The following is an 18,602-nucleotide window of genomic DNA, read 5'->3' on the forward strand; positions in this document are numbered from 1 at the left end:
GAGCGTACGTCGTTATTTCGCGGTGGATGCTGCGGGATCAATAGCGCGAGGGAGCGGAGGACCGAAGCAGCGACCGAGAGAGAAAACGGGACCGAGAGCGGAGTGTGCGAGTCGGTTCGCCAGTAGTCGGCGGTCGTAGTCGGGGCCGCTCGCGAGAGGCGAACAGAGACGGAGACTTTTGCTGCTGCGAGGGGGTGAAAGAGAATAGGGTGTGCTATATATACAGATAAATATATATGTGGAAAGTCAGAGGAGAATCAGAGGGAGAAGTGTGTCCGTTGGATGGAGAAAAAAGCGAGGGAGCAGGGAGCCTGAGCGAGCTGAGAGAAGTTGCACGAGCACCGTAGCAAAACTATAGCAAAAACGTGCATGTATATACACACACTTGGACACCAAATTATTATACCTATACGTGAAGTGAGAGCGAGAGAAAGGGAGCTATGGGAGATCCTTGGAGGGAAGGAAATCGTCCGAGGGATGCTGAATGCCGAGGGAAGAGTGCACTCTCCACAGAAAGATCCGGAGAAACTGCGCGAATATGAGAGACAGAGAGAAACGAGAAAAGCTAGCCGGCCACGCTGCGATGTTATGTATAAACTCTCGGCCATGTGTGAGAGCACACATTCATTATGTATTCTGTATACCTCACCGTTACATCTAGATACCTTTTCGCTCTCTCTCTCTCTCTCTCTCCGCTCATCTCGTTGCCTGGGTATATCGCAGTGTGGTCCTAGCTTCGGAGGAAAAGAGACAGAGAGCTGCTTGCTAGCCTGTACACGGAGGGAGGCTCTCGAGCCCTCACTGACTTGTGTATTTAGGTCTGTATATGCAGCCCGGAACTTGTGTGTAGAGGTTGTCTACACTCTCAGTACAAGCTTTCTATCTTTCTCCGTCTTGTTTTACTAGCTCGGACTCTCGCCAATCTGTCCCACTCTCATCTCACGTTGGATAAGTTCACCCTCTCCGTCTTCCATCCTCCCACCGGCAAACTTATACTTGTACGTTCGTCTGTATATATCGCTTTGAATGTATACGAATGTAGGTATATATTAATGAATATATGTATGCGGATACACACACCCTCAGTCCTGTACCCGCCCCATTCACCCTTGCCACCGAACAAACCCCAGGAGTCGATGCATCCAGGGTCGTTGCTACCGGCAGCATCGAACGATCCAACGTTTCGCAGGCTTTCCTCTGTGTGTGTGTGTGTACCTCCACGTTCTGTCTTTCTCTTTCTCTTTTTTAGTCTCCCTCCTTCCCTCTCTCTTTCTCGCTCTCTCTCTCTCTCTCTCTACACTTTTCTCGTTCTATTCATTTTCTCTTTCCCTCTTCTCTGTCTTTTTCTCTCTCGTCCCCTGTTTCGCCGCTTATAAATTCCGTTCGTCGCTCAGTCTACCGGAAATTTGATTGGGCAATGCGGATCAGCGAGTATCGCCTATCCAATGCCGTTACAAAAGAAGGAAATTTTAATTAACACGAGTTTCGGGAGCCCCTTTCCTAATGATACTTCTCGTTGAATATTATAAGCTTGGAGAAGTGCAGCTAAAAGGTTTATTGATTAACGTAGCTTTTGAACAATTTTTCAAGGACCGATTCCGCCCCTGTGATCCCAATATTTGGATGCTTCTTCGTTTACCAGTACTCAAGGTCTAAATATGCACATTGCAGCTCAAGTGAAATTTTGTCCATGGTCGATCGATCGTTTATTCTGATGGGAATAAAAGCGTTCGTGCTCAAGGATTCTCCTGTGTGCGCTGTCTAGCCTGCTCCTGCTATTGTACACACCCCGTGATACTTTCCATCAGCAGCAAAGCTTCCTCGCAGTCGTCTCGATTCATCTCCTCGCCGATATTTCCCTCTCGCTCTTTCTATCCACTTTCTTCTGCCTTTCCTTATGCTTTGCTTTGCTTTGCTTGCAGAGAGGGTGAACTCTTCCCTCTTTTTCTCGATCTTTTCCTCTGCCTTCACTGTTTCACAACCCTCTGATGTGCAGCCCTCGAAATCTCATATCTATCACTGTTTCACTCGCAGAAGAGCCTCGGGCTCAATTCGCGCATTCACTCGTGTATTTCTCTCAACTGATGTGCGTGTAGCTTGCCAATCCTTCCTGCCTCTTCCCTTCTCTTGATCCATCGTTTCTCAAAAGATACACACCGGATATTCCACATGATACTACACGATTCATAACGAGGGGAATATTTTTTATAGCCGCATATCTGGAAAAACGTGCTGGATAATAAAAAATAATGAATTTTCGAATTTTAACAATAATAAATGCAGCATCTCGTTCGTTCCAAGCGTCGACAAATTCGAAATTTCATTTCTCATCGATTCTGCTAATATTTTTCGTAATATTGATAAATTCATAAAGTTTTCGAAAAACACACATAAAGCTTATCGGGGTCGGTCAAAAAGTCGAGTTTTTAAATATCTTTGTTTACTCAAGTTTTGTTTATCAAGGGCAGAGGAGCCAACAAACTTCCAAACTCGCCGTTGATGAACTACGCGGCTTCGAACAACCAGTTGGTAAAAGAAATCCGCGCCACTTCATTTCGAATGGCCCCTGCACGACGCTCCACGCGGAATGGAAATCTTTAGTGCCGTCTTTATTTACCCTCCTTACGCACATAAACGCGTATGACTGTGCGCATTGTACAGCTATCATTCGAGACTCGGCTGAGTTTTCCCCTTTTAACAAATGATCCTGCGTGTACGCGCACACCGGAAAAGTTTCCTATATATTTTGCTCCGCCGCGGCGATTTAATGTAAGCGTATTTGTTCTGCTCGAATACTTCGGAGTTGCTTGGGTATGTTCACTGCTGCTGAATATTATAGTCAAGCATGGAAAGACTTTCAGGTTTTCACCAAAATAGCCAACGCTAGGGAAAAGCTGAAATATATTTCCACACTTGTAGTATTCCTAGCATCGATTCCGGGCAGGATTAACTCTTGGGATGCGTCATATGTATTAAATATAAATAAATAATTTAAGTAAATCTTCTCGCATGACAAGAACATATCGGTCCAACGACGCCAAAGAGGGAACGATTGAAATATACATAGACGCGCATAGGCTCAAGCGTCTCTTCGCCGTTTTGTTTCGCACTCATATTTTTCCATGTTTCATAACTCTCTTATACTATTGTTTTTTTCATCTGTCTGGCATATGTGCTCGCGTTTAACCAACCTTGTCGAGGGTGAAAATACGAGTCGAGGGTTTTATCAAGGATGGGAGAGAAAAAAGGGGGCACCGAAGAGATGGGGTTGGTGAAAAAACTTGGGATACTTTTCCACTTTGTAAAAATGAAAAATAGTTGCTGAAAATAAGGAAGAAAAGGGACAGAGTCGCGGAAAGAATCGAAGGAGAGGGTGAAACGTATATATAATTTACGTTAAAACTCGGTAATTTTTGTATCCATCGTTGCGCGGCGAAGAAATTGCCGGGTGGAAAAGTTTCAGCTCTTCCTCTTCTCGAGCTATAAAACTTCATCGGTTTTCCTTTTATACCTAAAAGCTTTGCGATTGCTCACTCTACCGGGCGACATAAGTGCTCCACCGTAAAACAGTGTCTGCAGTTTATCGTGAATGTATATACGCCGACAGCTTCCTTGTCCCTTAGAAAATGCAGTTTTCTATACAAAACTCACGACCTGAATACAATGACGAATGCGCCATAACTTTCATAACTGACACGAGAAATGTGAGGGAAGGTCAAGATGTCGTAAAACACCATGCTGCGTCGAGGAATTACGAAAATAGGAGCAAATTCCTTCGGGCTTGCTTAAGCGAGGTCTCCGATAGCTCCGCCCGAAACGATAATTTCACTCAAGCTCAGGAAGTAGCAAAAATTACGAAATTTCCTGACCGTTTTATCCAGACGAAGTTGAGAAAATAACTCGCACAAAGGGATGGACACTTTCGAAAAAAAGGAGACCGAAATAAAAAAAAAAGCTAGCAACGTGACCTTGCTTCTTTCGGTTAGAAACGAGGCGAGATTTCGTCTGCGGCAGACGATGTGGATCACTTTGGCAATGATGCTGAAGGAACACGAACAAGGAACAGCCCCAGTGTACATGTATCTCGCACGGCGTTAGCCCAGGGATTTTCGATACCTGCTCGTCGTTTTGTATCTCAAGCGTTTTCGTTCCCATAATCGTACAGCCTCGTTTCGGGCTCGCCGAGAAACGAAACCGAAACTATACCTGGCGTTTTGTCTTTCTTCTCGCTCGCTCTATTCGCAAGGAACAAAGGAGGATGATCTTCGCCTGGAGGATTTCATCATTCTTGCACGAGGACCTTACCGAAAAGAGGAACGAAGGGAAGAGATTGAGGATGAAAAAGGCAAGGAAAGGATTCCAAAACTAGAGCGGATCGAGATTCTTTCGTAAAGAAAAGAAAAATCCTGGTTCAATGTTTGTTTGAAACTGCCCACGGGAAACCCATTTGTCTGAAATCTGTCTCATGTCATTCAATCGATGAATACGAGAACTGGAAAAATTTATAAGATATGCGAATAACGCGAAAAATAAATTATTAGCGCGAAGAATGATATTCACCTTCATTTATTAATCATTTCACCAGCGTTAAGCACATTAAACGACCGTTAACCCGTGAACCCTTCTGGACACTCCTTTAATTAATTGCAGAAGATTTGATTATCTGTACGTGCCTCGGAGACGCGGAGTGCGTACAGTCAGGGAGGAATTCGAGGTTCGCGCATGCTAGCAGACTCGACATATTCCTCTTGAACGTGTGAATGCTCGAGCTCAATGGAATGTTGAAAAAACGAAATGATAATGCTGAATCATTGCAAATATTGTGTCTTCCACCGCCTTAATTTCGATGGTCGGCGAAAAAAAAATTATCGTCTCGCACAACAAATGTTTTTGTGAAAAAAATCACTTGAAAATTTGTTGCTTATATTAAAAATCCAGGGGGCGAAAAAATCGTCCCCATTCTCGTAATCCGTGTTATACAGAAAACGAGAGAACTCTGTCGAGAAATTAGTAAATCATGATTTTCGAAGCGATTAATTCCAACTTAGACTTTTTCAAAATTTTCAATTCTGAATAAGATCAAAACAGTTGACGGTTTCTTTCTAGACACTCGTTGCGAATCGTGCAGTTTTCTTCCTCGCTATTTCGCGACGAGTTATATCCGAAGTTCAAACAATCTTTATTGAATTAATCTTGAACTTGTTGAATCGTGAATTCTCGGATACGCTTACAGCGAGCAGGGGAACCAACAGACATGAAACAGAGTTGAAGCACGTTGGAGAATCGATTGCTAATATCTCTCAAGAGATATGGAGTGTTGAGACCCAGAGAAAAGGATTCACGGTGAGCAGAAGACGGGCTAGAGGCCAGAAGTCGTTCAGAGCTCGAATCCCCTCGAGATTACTATGTATCGAGTCTCCTCAGCCTTCTCGCGTGCGTGTGAATCCGAGTGAAGAGAAAAAAGAGTCGTTGAGAATGCACGATTCTCGAGGAAATTATTCTCGAATCGCGGCAAAGGTTCTTTGGTGCTTGGCATCTTGGTTTCTGTTGCCTATAGCGTGCGACACGATTCCGCACATGTGCTGGATATAACTTTCCTTAATACATGAGTAAATATTATTTGCAACTCTCGAGTTGATCCAGTGGGTCCATTGATCGCGCGCACGAGCCTCGTCCATGTAATTTGCTGAGAACGTAGCAGAAACAACCTGGCAAAATGGAGGGAGTTACGCTGGGTCATTAATTAATCATTTTCCGCGGTCATTTTGTGGTGTGAGTGATGGAAGTAGTGCGCGAAAATTGCGCGGCGGATTGAGCACTGCAAAATGGCTCCGATGCACCTTAACCGAATATTTTTCCGCATACCCCAAGGTCTTGTGGTTAGAAAAAACACTTTTCAATTTCTTTGATCGGCGTGACCTTCGATCACTATAAATCCCCTTGCTCCGTCGTCTTTTCGTTTTATTACTTTCGTAACGTTGTAGTTTGTCACTGTATGTTGAAATGAAGCCCTTTTGGTTGAAGAAAATGTGTGATTTGTGAAAGGCAAATAGGAATTTCATTAGGATTCAGTGATTAGAATGAAAAATATTATGATGATTGATTCGGAGCAAGACTAATCGCACACGATAAGATCATTTTCAGATGTAATGATGATGCTGGAATTGAGACAATCGATGAGATAGTTTTTGAGGAGGAACTTTATTGAATTAGAGAAAAAACATGAGTGAGCAATCGAATAGAGCATAGAGATTATCACACACGAATACAATATGATTATAAAAGTGTGAATTATAAAAAAACGTCAAGTTTTAGTAGATGATCTGACGAAATCTTGATCAACTGTAATTCGAGTGAAGAAAAAAATGTAATCCATTAATTAATCTTCATCACTCGTTCGTTTGATCACACAGATGTGAATCTGATCACGTTAAGAAATTTTCTTGTTCTTTGGCAACTCAAGTACAATTTTAAGGGTGGAGAAGTAATTATAACACAAAATATCGATATTAGATAAACTGATTGTTGAATATTTCCATGACATAAACTTTACGTCCTTTTTTCCGTTCGTCGGAGAAAAACTGTCTCCAAGTAAACAAACGTCTTTACTTCGTCCTTTTTTTTATCTATTATTAAAATACTCATCGAATCAAAGAATGAGCCAATTGTCAAATAACAAGTTTCTTTATTTTATAACATCTTTTGTTCATTGCGAAATATTCTAGAAAGAATGCAGATTACTATAAATAAGAGATCAGCCGTAAAAGCGGACCCTTTTACTAGCACTTGCTAACTTCAGAGGCTGTTAAAGTCTTTCGAACGATCGTTAATTTAAAGATAAGAACGTTAATCGGGCAGGTGACACATGCTCCGTAGCAAACGACCGTGAACTGACAAAAGACACCGGCACACAGGCAAATGGGAACGTTTCGTTCGTTGGGATGGGCGATGGCACGCGTGTTCTCTCGTTCGTGTACTGGAGCATGTGTGTGACGGCACGTGGCGTTTCTTCACGATACCTGGAAAGCCCTTTTAGACTACGAAAAACGGAATCATCCAAGCGAGCGATTCCAAATGTCTTGGGGTGGAGTTGCTCGCTATTATTCCGAAAATCCAAAATGGCCCAAGTGCTTAACATTCCCCAAGCTGGTAAAAGGACCTGATGGATTAGGCGTATTCTACGACTCACCCTGCCCAGTTCAGACCGATGACTTTGCAGATCGCGTTCATTGATATAAATTTGAAATTTACGATAAGAAACGTGAACCGAAGTTAGTTTTCTTGTTGAAATTATTGAAAATAACGTTTAAGGCCTGCAGCGGAGGCCGGGGCTGGTTGGCCAACTTTTCAAACTATTGCTTGTAAACAAGGAACTAAAGACAACTTCAAAAACCAAATGGTTGTTTCGAATAGAAGCAACCTTCCTCTATCTCAGATGGAAATTTGAATTTTTTCATTTTTCAAAACGGGATGAGTTACCGAATCGCTTTTTTGACGAACGCTTGTTTTTGTGTAAACCGACCCCGCGCTCGGGGCAAGTTGACTACCGTACTATTTTTACCCGATAATTAACTACGTATCAGTGAAATAAATAAAAACAGATAGCCATCAATATTGTTTATTTGATGATTCGAACAATTCATACAAAATGTTGACATAAGTCAATGTAAAGATCATTTTTCTCCATAAGTGTGAGAAAAAGGAACATTTGATCCTCATCCTCGTCATAAAAATCAGAATTGCAGCTTTTGCACATATAGAATATTATATTTTTACTGGCACACCTTGAGTGGGCCCATTTAGAGCATCCACGTACGTCGACACGTGTGTCAGCCAACCCCATACCACTGCTGGCCGACTTACCCGACGCTGCTTTTTTTTAGCAACAAAACGTTCTACCAGCAAATCATAGCGATAATTGAGAAAAATACTGTGCACAATTATAGTTCAATATGTGAACATTCATGTAGAGGATTATTCTAACAATTGGAAAAAAACGAGGCAGCAGGAGATGGATAAGATCGACGTAAAAATTTGGTGTTGTACCTGGATTTATGAAAATTCTTTACTCTTCCTAAACGACGTGTCGCACCGACGCGTTGGGACACATATAAATGAGAAAATAGTGAACAATTATATCAACCGGGCGTATACGTTTACATTCCGTGGTTTGGATGTTATTGTTTTTTAATCAACTTGTCCCGTTGGCCGCAACTAGCCCCGGTCGCCCCTACACTTCCGCTTGTGGCCCCTCGTAAAAACGTTGCTCTTTCTTCAGCTGTTGTTGTACAATTTTTCGTTTTAATCGTACATGAAAATACTATTTTCAAAAATAAGAGGTAAATACGCACCGGAAGGGTTTGAGAAGGCAATTTTCCTGGCAGTAGCGTGTGGCTCGTGTCACTCAACATAAGGTTCCTTCGCTGCACTTTTACCTTTTCCTCATATGCATGTGTGTGCTCTGTATTTATGTATAAAGTTCATGGATTCGTGATCGCGTCGAAGTGTTTCTTTTAACCAGTTAAGTGGGCCATTAGAAGAACCGAGGAGTGAGAAGGACCATTCTAAAATCATTATGCTACGTGTTTCCCTCTGTCGCTCTTGACACGAAGCACGAGAGGCATTTTACTCGCTTTGCCCACCTTGCTTCCCTCCTGCAACGTCCAAATTCGAGGGTTTGGATTGACCAGATGGCCGACCTTCCCTTTTTCCTGCGAAGGACTTCATTAAAAGACACAACGCAGGTAAATGTTCATTTTCCTTTTAAATTACTGATTCTATCAATGACCGTACGTGTTACTTTACATTTTCACTTAGAATTCTTATCCTTAAAAAATATTAGATTTGGATATGAGATACGTAGGCAAATTTGAGTGATGGAGCGGTCGCTCCCATGCATTTTGGACGAATTGAAATTTTCCTAAACTTCATAACACTCTGCGCCCAGTAATGAATCTCTGGGTGTCTAGAAAAGGTTATTCATGTAATCTTCCACAACTCGAAAGAACTGAAATCACCTGGAATCATAATAATTTTAATCTCAAACACAAATTCGTTGAAAATTTCGAAATAGCTTGCCGAGAAGTTTGTTTGAATAAGTTGCGACGAGGAAAGGACGAAATTTCATCATGCAAACTTTGCGAGGTGCTAAACACCTGGAAGAATTAATTGGGTGTCGGAAAGTTGGAATCGAGTTTTCAATAATTTGTCTGAAGATCCAAAGAAAGGTAAATTCTTTCGTTTCGTAATGCAGGCATTCGTAGAATCTGAGCCACCTGGAACGAATGATTAAGTGTCCAAAAACGGTGTTGTTGAGATCGTGTTTTTTTTTTTTTTTTCTTTTTTCTGAAAAACTTCATTCATGAGCTGTTGAATGTGCAGCAGGAAGGAAAAGTCGAGAACGAAAACTATCATAATCACGATGATCGAGGACACCGAACGCAACCACCACAGTTTCGAGGCTCCAGGTGGGAGGCAGCTGCAAGGCGTACGAACGAAAAAGTGATGTTCGCGGAGTGAGAAAGAGGTAAAAGTCGTTGAGCGGGAGCGAGAAAGATAAAGAGCCACGAGACTGGGAGCCCGCCCTGGCAACACCTGCCCTTCTTATTCCTCTTTCTCCCTAGGGTACACCTTTTGGTATAGGAGCGTGTGCTCCGATGTACTGCTGTTGCATGCTGTGGCCCGGGACCCGTTTTCAGAATTGCGAGAGGAAGAAAAGCCGTCGCCGAACGAAGAAAGAGAACGAATAAGAGAGAAAGAGTGAGGGGAAGGTTAGAAAAAGAGGATAAAGAGAGAGAGAGAGAGAGAAGAACGGAGAGAAAGACGAGACACGAGCTGCTGGTGCATCGCACGCTATATTCCGTTGCATGTGCATATGCGGGTGCCCCGAGTGCGCGTGGCAGGTGCTCTCCGGTGCTCTCCTGTATCCCTTCATCCTTGCAAAGCATCGACCCAGGCTCACACGCACATCCCTTATTTTTATCCTCATTTTTTGTTGGATCCTCCTTCCCCTTGCTCCTTTCACATTTTTTTATCATTTTTCCATCCTCTTCGTTTCCTCCTCCTCCGTCTATTCTTTCTTTCGGTCCAGACGAGCATCACTGTTATTATGTTTTTAGGCGTTTCTTTCTCTCCGGCACGAGACGAACGCGCATTTCGGAGGATTCCTTTTTATTATTTTTTCATGTAGCTTTAACGCAGTGATCTTGACGCGACCCTCGACTCGTGGCTCAGCCCAAAATGTGCATTGTTCTTCGATGAAGAATCGCGCTTCAAGCGTGACATAAGCGTCGGCATCTCGAGCGAGGTCTGGCCAGAATCCAGGCCAATGACCAACTGCAGTCAGCAGCCTTTAATCTTTCCATCTCTCTCATTATTTGCATTTTATCGATCACGTTGACTTATTTGATTGATCGTACACGTTCGGCTCGCGTTGCGTTTGCGATGCTGTCAGAGCGTTTGTCCGAAGAAAATTAAGGCCTCAAATATATGCAGCGTCAACGAGCAAAGCGTAGAAAGATTTTGAGAGTTTAAGCAGACTTGTAACAACTTTTACGACCAATGACATTTGTAAAAATAGAAAATTACAAAATTGTGTTGGCTTATCCACATACGACTTGGTTTTAAAGTCTCCAATTATGCAGCAAACCATTTTTCCCAGCATCCAAGCTTTCAGGGCTGAAAAATCGTTCGGCAGAAACGGGAGGACGAAGCAAAGGAATAACGTCGAATTCTTAATCTCCGTTCTTCCGTAATTCTGTAACTTTGAGCAAATGGCTCAATTTCGCTCGGAAGGACGTTAAGGGGCAAAAAATGAGAGTTTACATTACGAAAGCACCGAAATGAGAGCTGCTCTCGCGTCTCCACTTCTCATTTTTTAACATTTCTTCTCGTGTTGCATTCCCGCGCGTTATTTTTTGTCTCACCAGTATACGATTGGAGAGCAGGAGAGACGGATGGAGCCGAAGCTCTCGAAGCACGCGCCACCACCTGCTTCTTATTATCCCTACCAAGTGATGCGGGTTAAAAAAAGAACAGGAAAAAAGATAAGAACGAAGAATCGTGTGGGAGAGGGGAATGAAGCAGGGCGAGGGCGGGGAGGGGGGGGGTGGGGGGAAAGGAAGGGTTCGTTGGGTCGCGAAGAAACCAGCACATCTTTCTCTTTTCTTTTCTGTACACAGAGACGTCGCAGATGTCGACGAACCGCATCACCAATTTTTACTTTCGCGTCGCGACCATTACGAAGGTTTTGTTCTGTTTATTTTGTTTTTCTCCTTCTTCTTCTTCTTCTTGTTTTTTTTTTCTTTTAATTCATATTACTGAAATCCCAAAACCACCCAAAGCATTTATGTCCACAAAAGAGTGAACAAGCTCGGTACGTTTTCTTCGAAAATATGACGGTGACTGCGCCCTTTCCCTTCGTCGAGACGAGTTTCTCGTTAAACTCGTTAGACTCCGTACTCTTTTCAACCCCCTTTTGCACAGCTCTGCGACTTTTCTGGTCTACAGTGCATTTATCGCGTTTCCTTTATCTCTTTCTTACTTTGTCTTGCGCTCCCTCTTTCTTTCGGCGTCGTCTCACTCCTTTATTATACTCTCGCGTAATTTTGCGTTCTTCGCCCTCCCAAGTACTCCGATTATTCTTCCGGGGCTCTCCTCGTACATCTTGTACATATATCTTGACGAAAAACTTTGTCTCCTGTCGCCCGTTATTCTCGCATTTCCACGGAAACCTCTTCGCTCTCATCCCCCTCAAGTCGATATTGTTCCGACGAAATTTTACACCTTTCTCTCCCTTGCTCCCTCTTCGCTCCTCTCTCCCACTCTCTCCTTCTCTGCTTTTTGCCGTTGTGATTAAATACGAGAACACCGGAAAGCTTTATCGCGGCTTAGCAGCGGTTTCTTTCGCATTCTGGCGAAAAAACTGAACGAACAAACGTAAGCCAAAGAAAGAGAGAGAGAGAGAGAGAGACGGGAGGATGAGGGAAAGAGGTAAAAAAATAACCGCTTGAGAATTGTATAATGCAGATTTTTTCGTGCGTCCTGCACGCCCTTCATTATTCCTCCCTTTAATTCTCTACGAATGAGATCCACCCCAGCGGTTTTTTTCACTGGCTTTTGATGACACAAGAAAAAAATCGCTCCGCTTTGAATTGAGCTTCGCGTCGGATTCATGTAATTTAATTAACATGAACAGTATGAGAATTTATGACAACAGTGAGAGACACATAAAATAAATGAGCTGAGTGATACAGTAGTAACCTGATCGTAGTAACTTTCGAAGAAGAGTGCGAATCGAGGGCTACTTTATTTGTAAAAATATTCCACCGCTTCTAAACGCGAAGGAGAAAAAACTTAATTTGAAGCTGCCCATCTTATACGGGGTAAAAAAATGTGCTCTTCTCGGCGGATTGGGTATAAATGACTGATTAACAGAGTTTACTGTGTTCCAACGGGCACTGCTTATATGCGTAACAATTAACGCGAAAAATGTGAGAACGAAAAGTTGCTTTTTTATTTTGCCTCGGGTGGCGGTTTCGACCCCGAATGCTCACGGTCTTTTCCAACGTGGCAAAAGTCAGTTTGAATAAATATATAGATATAGTTTTAGAATAATATAAAATAATATGTATGCTCGTCCTTGTACGAGGGGAGGAAATGGCAGGGAGTATTAGAGACACGTTTTGGCACGGTACATTGTTGAAGGGAGGAAGTTTGGACGAAGGGTTTCGTTCGGCCTCACAAGTGTACGCCAGGACCACCAGCCTATTAATTTTATTGTCTTCTGTTGTCCCAGACAGAGAGGCGAGCTCTCATTTTCGTCCTTGAAACAAGACGCACGCGTCGTTTCTCTCCAATTTCACAGAAGAAGAGAGAGAAGGATGAAGAGTGAAAAAGAAGCGACGAGAGAGGGCTTAGAAATTGCTCCCTAAAATATTCAACGAGCGTATTACATCCCCCGCGCCCTTATTTCACCCTCCGATTTCAGGGGGATCCTAGTCGAGTTTGGGGTTAGTGCTGATCTGTGTTCGGCTTAGAATCCGTTCGGGATAAGACGGAAAGGGACGGAGTAATAGATGGCGAAATAAAGTGAGACAGAAGAGAGAAAGAGAGACGAGGGGAAAGACGAGAGTATGGGGGAGGCAGACGTACAAGCTATATATGGCGGAACGATGTCAGCAACCCTTGCGCTCCTCCCTGTTCGTACACACCCAGCCCCGACCTACCCCTATTCTTCGCTTTGAACCTCTGTACCGAAAGCCCCATGATTTACTTTGAAAAATTCTATCTCATTTGCATAGAAGTGAGCACAAGAAAATATTGCTAGTGCGCTCACCCTCCCCTCCTTTTCTCTACTCCAACAATACTTTTTTGCTATCTCAGTCTTATCTGTGCTCGGAAATCTAACGGAAAATCTGGTAGAGATTTATGGATTGTGATGCTAGTAAATTTTACTGTTTTTAATATTCATTAAAACCATGGAACATTTCAAATGTTTCAAGCGAGTTACACGTTTCGGTTCTAATCACTAATGACAGAATTATTCGTTCAAACTGTTAGTTCATGAATATACGGTAAATAGTGTACGTTCATTTTTAATCATTTTACCCATTACTACGCATGCACTACAATGTGCAATTGAGTTGAATTGACTATATTTACTAATGTAAAATAATCTCGTAATGACGAAAAAAAAATTGGAAAAGAACATAGAAAATCGTCAACGTTCTCGTGCTTTCTATCATTTTCAATTGAGTTACCTAATAATGTTAATAAAAACATCGCTTGGTCCGATCTGAGTGATGGAAACTTGAAGTCTTTTTTTAAATAATGTTAAACAGAATCTCATAAAGTATTTGGCATTCGATCTGAATAAGAAAATCGATCAAAAAAGTCGAAGGTAACGAAAATTGAGGAAGGTTTTTGGTACTTTAAGGGGGAATGTCAGTGTGAAAACAAAAAAGCTTGGACGCAAAACAGCTTCTGTATGGTACAGGCATAGCAGACTGATCGGCAAGAACTCGTTTTATTATTAATATTTAAGTAACATCATTCAATTTAATCCTCTCAAAACTTTAAACGCGTTTTTCTCGAAACCATGTTTTTTGACCTGGCAGCATAACTCCGTCAAAATTTGTTGAATTAACATCATTCATAAAGAATTTTCTTCAGAAAACTTTTGTGTAAAATTCGATTTTTTTTTTCAATGGCCGCCGTTTTTTTTCTAATCAAAATTTTCAAATTTCCTACGATGCTGCAATAGCTGTACCATTATAATTTGATGATCTTTTTAAATTTTTTATTTCAGATGCTTGCTGGGGCACTTATGCTGTCAACCGTCAGGGAGTCTTTTTGAGACGTCATTTTCAGAGACGCTCCTCTGCCCAATAAAATCGTACTAAAAATAAAAAATAAAAATTTTCTTATATACTTTATTACTTCAATAATTGATACACAAAATTTCAAGTAATTTGATCGAGCCGTTAAAAAAAAAATCCCAAAAAATACCTCATTATCAGCAGCCTGTCACACTGATAGTTTATGAGATTCTTCGATATTTTGGAAAGTTCTAAATACATACAGATTTGTACAGAGGCCGAATTTGGTTGTAAATTGAAAAAAGTGAAGAAAAAAAAAAATATATCAGATGCTGCATGGAACTATGATGTCAATTTGCAACTTTTTTGTTCAAGCAACAAAAAGCTCGTTAGTGATAAGAGTCGACGCGTATTTGTGTATAAACGGGACAAGTTTATTAGATGAGCGTTGCTGATGTTCAGTGTATGCGCACTATTTGCAGTTTGCCACAACTGAAGTGCGATCTATATGGAAACACAATTTGCCGTATAACATGGTGGGCCGCTCCGAAGTGCAACGTTGCTGCTCTCAGGCTTTGATCGATATTCCTCGGGTGTTAGCTCGTCCATGGTGTGTAACATCGTAGCTAGAAAATCACCTACAATATACGGAGTTATGGCAGCTTAAAGTGGGAGGGAGAAAGCGATAGTTAATCTGTGGCACAACGGAGGGGAATTTGAGCGCGTGCTGACCCAGGAGAGAGGAAAATATGGGGTCGTAGTGCCGGGTGGGTCGTAAACCGAGTGCAATGGAGAGAGAAAAAAAGAGAGATAGAGAAAATACGATTCCCAAGTCTGAGATGTTCAATTCGAAGCGCTCGAAGGGAGTTAATTGTGGCAGGGAGCGACGAGTGAAAAAACGGGTAACGATCTCCAGAGATTGTCTACTCCGAATAAATAACTTGTGAATACGACGTCCAAATTCAAAATAAAAATACAATCAAAATCGTCGATTATGGGGAAGTTTTTGGATCAAAGAAGACAAATTATCGGTGATCCTAGTCTTCGTGACTGAAAGCAAGAAACGAATCATTTATCGTATGAACCGCATCAACGATTTTTTATATTTTCTAAAATTTTCAGTGTTGGCAACACTGTTTCGAACATCGAGTCTGAAAGCCGATACGCCGGGGTCGATGACGAACGGCGAAACGACATCTCCCACCCTAAATCGCCGATACAACAGCGGGCTCCGTTTTTTTTTTTTTTACTGTACCATCGAAATCCAAGAACGATTTTCTGCAATCCTCTTAAAGGTCCCAAACTCCATATTCTACAATCGTGATTCGTGAGATTTCAAACTGTTGATTTTATGACGATCCTAAAGAATACGTTCGGCATATTGAATCTTGGAAATCGGTAAATCGCGTTTTGTTTAATTAAACGGAATAGTAACTGCGTAACACAACCGCAATCCTCGTGTGGAGAGGACTCGCATGGACCATCTACAGCGAACGCTACAATGGCGAAACACAAGCGTTGCCAAGCCTCCAAACCAATATCAACCCCACTGGCTTGTGTAGTTTGATAGCTTCCAAGTACAGTAGTGCTTGCTATATATCGTCTCTCCGATTCTGCATCCAGGCGAGCACACAACAGCTTCCTTATATATATATATACCCTCAGGCTCTTGTAATATATTGATGATTCTGTGTTAGCCTTGGCTGCATGTGGCAACGTCGTAATTGACGATACACGAATCAAAAGGTCTGAAGGGAAACGAGGAGGAGGAGGAGGAGGAGGAGAGAGGACAGAAACGTTGAGAAACATTTGGCGCAAAGATGATTAATTACTGAGTGAGTTAAACATTGCACGATATGCGGAATGAGAAACCGATATTCATTTTAAAAATGCATTTAAAAACGTGAAGTGTTGAACTGGTTAATTTGATTGACTCTTGATTAAAAAATATCGTCTGAAAAAGTGGTGTTTCACGATGATTCACGCTCGTGTTCGCCCCTTTGAGGCAGAATGATTCGTCGTTGGCAACCAGAGAGGGGCTGAAAAAAATTGGAGGGCTTACGTTGTTTGTCGAAGAAAAAGAGTTAACAAAAAAACGTTGAATAGTTTCAGTCGAATTGTTTATTTCCGGGACGAAATCGCAGGTCTTTTTCGTTTTTCGTCGGCCATCGAGAAGCTATTGCTCAAATACACGTCAAAGCAAAAAGCGAAAAAATTCGTACGGTATTAGAAACTATATTTTATGGTGCATTTCGTACGTGCCTGATACGCTCTTCAATAAACCTTCGAACGCGCTGTCCGTATACCTTCGGTGTTATAAAAAACTGTACCTATATGAATATAGGCATGTACGTATGCGCGTATATAGACGCGGATAATAGAGAATATTCCTGAATGCGGAGAAACCCGTATAGAACATAAAGTATCGACATGTCGAGAATTTAATAAAAACAAAGTTAGCTCCGCCGCCATCTGCGGTTTGGAGGAAAAATGTTATTTGTGGTCACTCGAAACTGCATCTACTCGAACCGCCATCGCAATTTCCACAAACTCGATGTACAAACAGTATTTTTTTTTTTTTTTCTACTTTTTTCTTTTTTATTCCTCGCAATAATAGCCACCGCAGAATGATTATATTAACAGATGCTCAAACTTTTTTCATCATTCAATATAAACGCCGGACTTTTTTTTCCCACTTGTGCGAATCTCGATGAAAGATTTCTTCGCTAATTATAATCGACTGTACGAGCCCACGCAATCCCGCGCAATATCAACCACTATCGTATGGAAAAAATTTTAAAAAGCTGCCGAAGCAAATGCGCGCCGGAGAGGAATAAAAAATGTGGGAATCCCAAGCCAGACGGGGGATGAAAAAAAAAAACATGAAACGGCGTTTTCGCCAGCAGGACGAGACGAATAATTCTGAATCCCTGGCGATATAGGGGGTCGCTCATCTGCACGCTCGAGATGCGTATGTACGCTTTGAACCTCCATTCGTGTACGTTAATCTTCGTAGTATGTATCATGCATGGGATATTTCGTGCTTAATTCCTCTAGAAAATTCAAGCCTAATAGGATTCTGAGAAAAAAATTTATCGCTCTTAAAATAATTGATTGCAGAATAAAAACAAATCTTTCGGTGCAGCGTGCTCGAAATTATCGGATGGAAAAGACGAATCTTCCATGTCGAATTTCTTTGCGTTTTTTATACGGTAAAAGAATTCGCGAAGCTTGCTTTGATCAAATTTTCTTGTCCCCAATCAATTTGACGACAAATTATCAAGTTTTTTTCCTCACGAAAGTACCGTGCGACTAATTCAAGTATCCTCTTATGAAATCCGGCAATATTTTGGTAAACAATTGCAAACTTTGGCTGACCGGTGTTGCACCAACGAAGTTTATATACAAATGAACATTGCTGCGCGAATAAATAATCGTGAGAGCTCATTGAACTCGATATGGAAAGCCACGTACAGAAGGTACGAAGCCTCAACTTTGTGTGTGAGTTTCTGTGCGAGAATGACGGCGAGCTTTGTGCTATTCGAGAGACGAGGGGGGTTGGAAGCTTGGTGAACGCCCTTCCGTTAGAGAGCTCGGAGCCGCCGTGGGCCACGTCCCGGAGTCCGCTATTTACGAGCGTTCACTATATACTTTCATCTCGCCCTCTCGCGTTCCTCGTTTCTCTCTTTCTCTCAATCCTCGTTTCCCAAGTTCTCTTCTCCCTTCGTATGGAAATAACCATCGTGGGGATGGTGTGCGGGAGCGTCGGTGGCAGCGGCTCTTTTCGTAAATCGATACACCATCCCTTGCCACCATTTGGCGCATAAGTATAGACGAAAAATAACGTTAAATGAAAATAAGCAGAGGAAAAATGCGTGGGATTCGAAAGTTCCGAGAAATTAAAAAGAAAACAGCAGGTGATTCTGTTCGCGAACAGCTTTCTTGGAGATCTCAGGATCGAGCACGATTCCAGGGGGGGGCTGAAGATAAAAACATCTTAATTTTTCTCCTCGAGACGATTGAAAATAAAAAGATAAGCCCGTCGCGAGGAGATTGCGCGGGGCGAAACGGATGTAAGCAAAACGTACAATAAGAAGAAGAAACAAGGAAAAGTCTTCCGCAGGACTTATGGCCGACGGTAATCTTATGTAACTTCCCAAGAGTCTCTCCAAGTTACGAGCTGGGTGCGGAAGAGCTTGGCGCGAGATGCGGCCGGTGAAAACGTGGGATGGCTCAAGGCAGAGGGAGAAAAGGAGGATTGCCAAGCGGAGCTGGTGCACGCGG

At 42.2% G+C, this 18,602-nt stretch overlaps 1 long non-coding RNA gene across 2 annotated transcripts; it reads left to right on the top strand.

Moving 5' to 3' along the window:
* Window positions 1–98: 98 nt before the first annotated feature.
* LOC122412424 (uncharacterized) lies at window positions 99–14,660 on the top strand. Of its 2 annotated transcripts, XR_006261340.1 has the most exons (5): window positions 99–209; window positions 8,522–8,744; window positions 9,074–9,227; window positions 9,382–9,526; window positions 14,309–14,660. It is a non-coding gene; the product is annotated as an uncharacterized lncRNA (long non-coding RNA). The 2 variants fall into 2 exon arrangements; XR_006261341.1 differs by lacking the exons at window positions 99–209; window positions 14,309–14,660 and adding an exon at window positions 9,624–9,760 and having other exon boundaries at window positions 8,416–8,744.
* Window positions 14,661–18,602: the final 3,942 nt, after the last annotated feature.

Source organism: Venturia canescens, chromosome 6 (assembly GCF_019457755.1).
Source record: "Venturia canescens isolate UGA chromosome 6, ASM1945775v1, whole genome shotgun sequence".
NCBI classification, from domain to species: domain Eukaryota; kingdom Metazoa; phylum Arthropoda; class Insecta; order Hymenoptera; family Ichneumonidae; genus Venturia; species Venturia canescens.